General features: G+C 36.6%; 1 non-coding gene across 1 annotated transcript; it reads right to left on the reverse strand.

Moving 5' to 3' along the window:
* Nucleotides 1-5,502: 5,502 nt before the first annotated feature.
* On the reverse strand, nucleotides 5,503-5,606 carry LOC123649584. Its single transcript, XR_006739082.1, has one exon. It is a non-coding gene; the product is annotated as a small nucleolar RNA U13 (small nucleolar RNA).
* Nucleotides 5,607-6,615: the final 1,009 nt, after the last annotated feature.

The raw sequence follows: 6,615 nt of genomic DNA on the forward strand, positions 1-6,615 counted from the left end.
TTCTCACTCATATGTGGGAGCTAATAAAATTAATCTTAGTTAGGTAGAAAGTAGAATGATGGCTATCAGAGGCTTGGAAGGGTAGTGGGGAGGGAGTATAAAGAGGACTTGATTAATGGGTATAAAAATAAAATTAGATAATAAGAATAAGATCTGGTGATCAGTGGTACAATAGGGCAACTATAATTAACAATAATGTATTGTATATTAATATTTCAAAATAACTAGAGGAGTGTATTTGGAATGCTCCCAATATAAGTGATCAATACTTGAGGTTATGGATATCCCAATTACTCTGATTTGATCAGTACACATTATATGTTGTGTCAAAATATCACAGGTACTCCATAAATATGCACAACTATTATGTACCATAAGAATTTAAAAAAATTAAAAAGGGCATGAATTTTGTCACCAAAATTGATTAATCTGAATTTAGTTTCTCAATAAGCTGACAGGAAATGAACCCATAACGATGAAAGAGTTAGTCCATTGACCATATATTAGTTATTGATTGCTGCATAAAAAATTATCCCCCAAATTAGTGCTTTAAAACATTTATTTTTTCATAATTTCTATAGATTAGGAATTTAAAGTAGCTTAGCTGGTATGTTTAGCTCTGGGTATCTCATAAATATACACTCATCTCTATTTTTTATAGGGAAGGATTCAAGTCCTAACTTGTGTGTGTAGTTGTTGGCAGGATTCAGTTACTTATAGGCTATTGAACTGAACTCCCAGTTCTTCATTAGATATTGACTGTAAGCATCTCTCAGTTTCTTGACACATTTTTCACTCCATATAGCATCTCACAACACAGCATCTTGCTTCCTCAAAGCAATCAGAGAGTAAGTGAGAATACCAGCAAGAAGTAAAGAAAGAGTAAAAGCAACATGAAATTATAAGCTCATACCAGAAGTGACTTCCCAATAATTTTCATATTCTATTCATTAGAAGAAAATTACTAGGTGCAGCCCACATGTAAAGGGAGGACATTATATAACGGCATGAAAACTAAGAGGCAGGGATCAGTGTGCGCAGTGTCAGAAGCTGCCTACCACAGCCCCAAATAATGAGAAAGAGTAGGAGGAGAAGAAGGCTCAGGGCAGACTTGGGAAACATATTTGATGTTACAATTTTAAAAATACTTGTTATAGAGCTAAAGAAACATTTAAGAGCATTTCAAACACTTTTTAACTTCATAATTCTGTTCAGGTTTTCCCAGATACATGGAAATTGTTAGTGCTTTTTATTATAACCTAAACTAGAGAATCAATGTAAGTTATTTAGACATCATTTTAGTGCTTAATGTTCAGAAGTCTTTTTTTTTGTTTATCGATAGATAACATAACTCTACAACTACTAACAAAGACATACCGTATTTCTGATGATTCCTGTTGAATGCTCCCTTTCTATCTCTTCTCCAAATCAATAGTTTGAATATAATTTAATATTTTAAATTATGTTTACTTATTAATATGTAGACTTATATTTAATATATTCTGAAAGCTTGCCACATTCTGGTATGTTTCTATTCCAACCCAAACTTTTACAGCCAATACCAATAAATTAAATGCACAGAGATATGAATCAAAAGATATTTTCAGATGAACATCACCATATTTAAGAAATCTACAATGGAACCACAGGCTATAGAAAACAGATTGAATTGAAAAACTGACAGCTACAAAAACAGCATATAAATAAATAAAATTATTTATTTGATTCACTCACTCCTATGATTCATTCCTTCATTATGACTGTCTGGCCTGAATGAATTGGGATTTTGCTATAACATCATGTAATCATAGCAAAAATCACTTAGCTTAACATTAATCCATTCTTAGGTATATTTTAAATAATTCATTTTAACAGTTCAATAACTACTGACATCACACTATCAGTGTAATCATATTTCATTTGTTTTGTTTCATATTTTTTATTTCAAAATATCAAGGGGGTACAAATGTTTTTGTTACATAAATGAATTGTAAAATAATGAAGTTACAGCTTTGAGTGTGCCCATCACCAGAGCAGTGTACATTGTACCCAGTAGGTATGTGTTTATGCCTTGCCTCCCTCCCACCTTCTCCCCTTCATAGTGTCCAATGTCCTTTACACCACTTTATTATACCCATCGTTTATTTCCCACTTGTTAGTGAGTACATGTAGTGTTTGTTTTTCCATTCCTGAGATACTTCACTTAGGATAATGTTCTCCAGCTCCATCTTTGGGCTTCTAAACCCAGCTTGTGGTTATTCTCTTAGTTCTGGAATGCATAATCAGAATAGACACATGCAACAACTGGCAGATTCCCCACACTGGTTCCCTGACTTGCAGAGTGAGGGCTCTTATGGTTGGAAAGGCCAAGCGGGGGTCACTATAATTCCCGCTGCCTACAAAAGCAGTATACTAATTTCCAGAGGAATTATAGAGATTAGTAACATCTCAAGGAATTGAAAGACACAGGAGTGGTAAACCCCACCACATCCCCATTCAGTTCACCTATGTGGCCTGTGCAGAAAACAGATGGACCTTGGAGGGCAACAGACTATGATAAATTTAACCACGGAGTGACTCTAATTGTAGGTGGTATTCGAATGAGTTTTTACTGTTGGAGCAAAATTAATATATCTTCTCTTACCTGATAAGCAGTTATTTATCTCACAAATGTCTGTTAGTAAAGACAGGAGGAAGCAGTTTTCTTTCAGTTGACAAGGCCAGCAGTATACCTTTACTCTCCTACCTAAGGATTATGTATGTAGCCCTATGCCATAATTTAGTGTGCATGGATCTAGATTGTCTTTTCTTTCCGCAAGACATTGCACTAGTTCATTTAATTGATAACATTACGTTGTTGGAACCTCGTGAGCAAGAGGTAGCAACTACTTAGGCTCATTAGTAAGACACATGCATGTGTCAGATGTGAAATAAATCTGACAAAAATTCAGGAGTCTTCCACCTTAGTGAAATTTCTAGGGGTATAATGGTTAGTGGCACATTGAGAGATAACACCTATGTGAAGGATAAGTTGTTGAATCTGCTCCTTTCTACAACCAAAACAGAGTCAGAATGTTCAGAGTGTCTCTGAATTTTGGAGGCAACATATTCTTCATTAGGCTGAGCTGTTCTTCCCCATCTACCAAGTGGCATGAAAAGTTTTGAGTGGGCCCAGAACAAAAGAAAGCTTTGCATAATAAGATCCAGGCTGCAGTACAGGTTGCTCTGCATCTCTTGAAGTCTTGGTGTCAGATAGGGACATTGTTCTAAGCCTTTTACAGGCCCTTCTATGTGAATCAAAGCAGAGCCTTAGGATTTTGAAGGAAAATTCTGCCATCTTCTGTAGGTAACTACTTTTATTTTGAGAAATAGCTTTTCACTTGCTACTGGGCCTTAGTAGACACTGAATATTTAACTATGGCCACCAACTTACTTGCCATACAACCCAAGCTGCTCATTGTGAAGTGGATGTTTTCTGAACACCCAAGTCATTGAGTCAGGTATGTGCAATGGCACTCCATTATCAAAGGGAAGTGGGGAACATGAGATCAGTTTTGAGCAGGTCCTGAAGGCACAAGCAATTTACTAGAGGGAGTTGTCTAAATGTCCGTAGTTTCTACTTATGCTGCATTGCCTTTTCTCTCCCACTTGACCTCAACTGTCTCATGTGTATTCCCTGTGATCAGCTAACTGAAGAAGAGAAAATTTGGGCCTGGTTTACAGATATTTTACAGGACATGCAGGTACTGCCTGAAGCAAGCTGCAGCACTACAGCCCCTCTCTGGGACATCCCTAAAGGACAGTGGTGAAGGAAAATTCTCCCAACAGGCAGAATTTTGAGCACCACACCTGGTTGTTCATTTTGCTTGGAAGGAGAAGTAACCAGATGTGCAATTGTATACTGATTCATGGGCTGTGGCCAATGGTTTGCCTGCATGGTCAGGGACTTGGAAGGAACATGATTAGAATATCAGAGACAAAGATATTTGGGAAAGAGACATATGCACAGACCACTTCAAATGGGCAAAAATATGAAAATATTTTTATTCAATATAAATGCTGACCAAAGGGTGCCCTTAGCAGAGGAGGATTCCAACAAGCAAGTGAATTAGAATTACCCTTCTGTGGATGCCAGTCCCTCTCTTTTCCCAACTCCTCTCATTGCCCAACAGGCTCATGAACAAAGTGGCCAAGGTGGTAAAGATGGAGGTTTGGCATGGCCTCAGCAACATGGACTTCTGTGACATGGTTGAGTGCACAATCTTCCAGCAGAAGAAATTAAAACTAATTCTCAGGTGATTAGATTCCCCTAGTAGCAGGTTAGTTATATTGGATACTTTTCCATCCTGGAAGTGGAGGCATTTTGTTCCTACTTGGATAGACACTTACTCTGGATACAGATTTGCCTTCACTATATGGAATGATTTTTCCAAAACTACCATTCATGTACTTACAGAAGGACTTATCCACCATCATTGTGTTCTGCACAGCTTGCTGCTTATGAAGGAACTCACAGCATGGCCAATATTAATAGTATACTGATTTAAATCCCATATAAACGGTGAATATTGTGCCAGCCCTAGAAATGTTTTGCCACTGATCTGGTGCTGTGATGAGTCTTCATTACACCATTCTTTCAAGCCAGCTTCTTCAAAATAATGTGGACCATGGTAAAACCATGAAATCCATGAGCATGGGCTCATAGCCGCATTTTATTTGCCATGCTGTGTAGTATATACGGTGACATTTCTCCAGTAGTCAAGATTCATAAGTTCAGAAATCAAGGAGTAAAAATGGGAGAGGCACCACTCACTATTACCCGAGTAATCTACTGGTAACATTTTTGTATCCTCCTTCTACCCCATTATGCTCAATTAGTGCTTCCAGAGGCCTTGGTTCAAAAGGGAGTATTCTTCCACTACCAGCCACTTTGGGCTCCTCATATTTCTGAATCAATTGGCAAAAACAGATTTACTTCCCTGGCTCAAATGATTGATCCTGATTACCAAGAGGAAATTGGACTGGTACTACACAATAGAGGTAAGAAATGGTACATCTAGAATACAGGAGATCTTGTAAGGCACTTGGAATTACTATGCCCTGCGCTTAAGGTCACTGGTAAACTACAACAACCCAGTTCAGGCAGCAGGACTTCTAATGGCCTAGATTCTTCAGGAATGAACATTTGTATCACCTCACCAGGCAAATAACCGTAAACATCTGAGGTGCTTACTGAGGGAAATAAGAATATGGAATGGGCAATGGAAGAATGTGGTACCAGCTATGACCAGATGATCACTTGTATAAATGAGGGCTATAATTATTATGAATTTATTCCTTATTTTGTTACAAATATCTGTGCATATAAAATATTTTGTTTTTCTCCCTCATTTATTTCCTTATTATATAACATAAAATCTACTAATAATACCTGACTTTATATCACAGTATTTCTTTTTTTTCCCTTTTTTTTCTTTTGTTTTTCTTTCTTTTTTTCTTTCATGTTAGACTGGTAATGTGCCAACATTGTAGCAATAATTGAGAGAGGTGAATCTCATGCATGTGCGTGAAAACCCAATCATCACGCTTAGTAACTACAAAAGGATCAGCATCACAATATTTAATTTACAGGATATCAAGAAGAGTGACCATCTTCCAAGGACTCTGCATCCTGATTTTGGGAAAAGAGTTAATGAATTTTCCATTGTATGCAGAATTTGTGTGTCATGTTAGGTGAAAATACTACTTTGTTTCTGTCTTTATTTGGAGATTTAATAAGGTTTAAGGAGATGTATTAATATATGAATCCTAAGTTGGCATAGGGTAAACTCTGATGGAAAATTTTATGTATCAGCCTTAGTAGGCTATAATACACAATTACTTAATAAAACACTAATATAGGTGTTGCTAAGAAGATATTTTGTAGATTTGTTAACATCTAAAATCAGTTGACTTTTAAGGAAATCCTCTCATAATATGTGTGAGCCTTATCTACTTATTGAAAGGTCTTAAGAGCAAAATCTGAGGTTTTCCGGAGAAGAAGAAATTTTGCCTACCTGCATCATTAACCATTAACCTCTGCCTGAGTTTTCAGCCTGTTATTGGCCTCCCTACAGCTTTTCAACATGACAACTCCAACAATCCTCTGAGATGTGATCTAAATCTTTGTAATCTCTCTGTCTCTGTCTCTGTCTCTCTCTCACTATATCCCATTGATTCCTTTTCTCTAGGGAAGCCTCACCAATACAATGATGTAAATTCATAAAATATTTCTTCAGAGAAAAGGCAATTACTAAATAAAAAGTAGTAAACATCCTTAAAAATGTGGTGGCAAGCAGTATTGTTAATGGGAATGTTTAAACTCTATGTTATCTGATCATCAATATTTACAACATTGATTTTCTTTTATCTCTTACTATAAATTTTATTCATAGGGCTTTTACTTTTAAACTTGTAGATGCACTATTCTCTAAACAAATCTTGTGCTTGTTTGCATTACTGACATTTCTTCTGTCATTTGAAATCCTCTCCCAGAGTTCAGTGCCTATTCAAACATTTGGTATACTTTCAGGTCTATATCAAATTCCTCCTTCTCCAAGATGCCTTCTCTAGTCA

Source organism: Lemur catta, chromosome 13, assembly GCF_020740605.2.
Source record: "Lemur catta isolate mLemCat1 chromosome 13, mLemCat1.pri, whole genome shotgun sequence".
Classification (NCBI taxonomy): Eukaryota; Metazoa; Chordata; class Mammalia; order Primates; family Lemuridae; genus Lemur; species Lemur catta.